Consider the following 1,406-nt stretch of genomic DNA (forward strand, 5'->3'; position numbering starts at 1 on the left):
GTCTTTACAGTCTCACAGATCTGCAAGAACTTAGTTAAAAACTGATAAGGATCTTCAGATGGAAGTTCATAAAACTTGCAGTTTTGTTGCATTAATGCAACTAGTTGAGGCTTAAGCTCAAAGTTATTGGCTCCAATGGCAGGAATGGAGATGCTTCTTCCATCAAACTTGGATGTTGGCTTTGTGAAGTCACCATGCATTCTCCTTGCATTATTATTATTATTATTTTCGGCTGCCATCTCCTTCTCCTGTTCGAAAATTTCTGAAAGGTTATTTCTGGATTGTTGTAATTTAGCTTCTCTTAATTTTCTCTTCAGAGTCCTTTCAGGTTCTGGATCAATTTCAACAAGGGTGCCTTTTTCCCTGTTCCTGCTCATATGAAAGAGAAGGAAACAAGAAAAGAAAGAGGAATCCTCTATGTCACAGTATAGAGATTCCTTTATGTTAGTAGAAGAAGAAAGGGGTAGAAGAATGAAGAAGGATGAATTCATATTTTTGGATGAAGAGAGGTGAAGAGAAGTGTTAGTAATTAAATAATTAAATAGAAGAAGAAAAGAGAAGGAAGATTTCGAAAATAATTTTTGAAAAAAGGGGTTAGTATTTTCGAAAATTAAAGATGAAATGTAATTAAAATTAAAAATTTAAAACAAAGAATTTTTGAAAAAGAGAGGGAGAATTTTCGAAAATTAGAGAGGGAAAAGTAGTTAGGTGGTTTTGAAAAAGATAAGAAACAAACAAAAAGTTAGTTAGTTGATTGAAAAAGATTTGAAATCAAAATTTGAAAAAGATAAGAAGATAAGAAGTTTGGATAAGATATTTTGAAATCAAATTTTGAAAAAGATAAAATTTTTGAAAAAGATGAGATAAAAGATAAAAAGATAAGATAAAAAATTTTTAATAAAAAGATATTTTGAAAAAGATTTAATTTTTTAAAAAGACTCAACTAACAAGAAACTACAAGATAAGATTCTAGAACTTAAAGGTTGAACCTTTCTTAACAAGAAAGTAACAAACTTCAAATTTTTGAACCGATCACATTACTTGTTAGTTAATTTTCGAAAATTAGATATAAAAGATAAGAAAAAGATTTTGAAAATATTTTGAAAAAGATTTTTGAAATTTTCGAAAATTCTAAAAAAAATGAAAAAGATATGATTTTTGAAAAAGATTTTGAAAAGATAAGATTTTTAAAATTTGAAATTTTGACTTGACTTGTAAGAAACAATTAATTTTAAAAATTTTTTGACCAAGTCAACCCAAAATTTCGAAATTTTGGAGGGAAATAAGGAAAAGATATTTTTTTTTTGAATTTTTTTTCTTAATTATGAAAGAGAAAAACAACAAAAATATTCAATGCATGAAATTTTTAGATCAAAACAATGAATGCATGCAAGAATGCTATGAAT

Source organism: Arachis duranensis, chromosome 3, assembly GCF_000817695.3.
Source record: "Arachis duranensis cultivar V14167 chromosome 3, aradu.V14167.gnm2.J7QH, whole genome shotgun sequence".
Classification (NCBI taxonomy): domain Eukaryota; kingdom Viridiplantae; phylum Streptophyta; class Magnoliopsida; order Fabales; family Fabaceae; genus Arachis; species Arachis duranensis.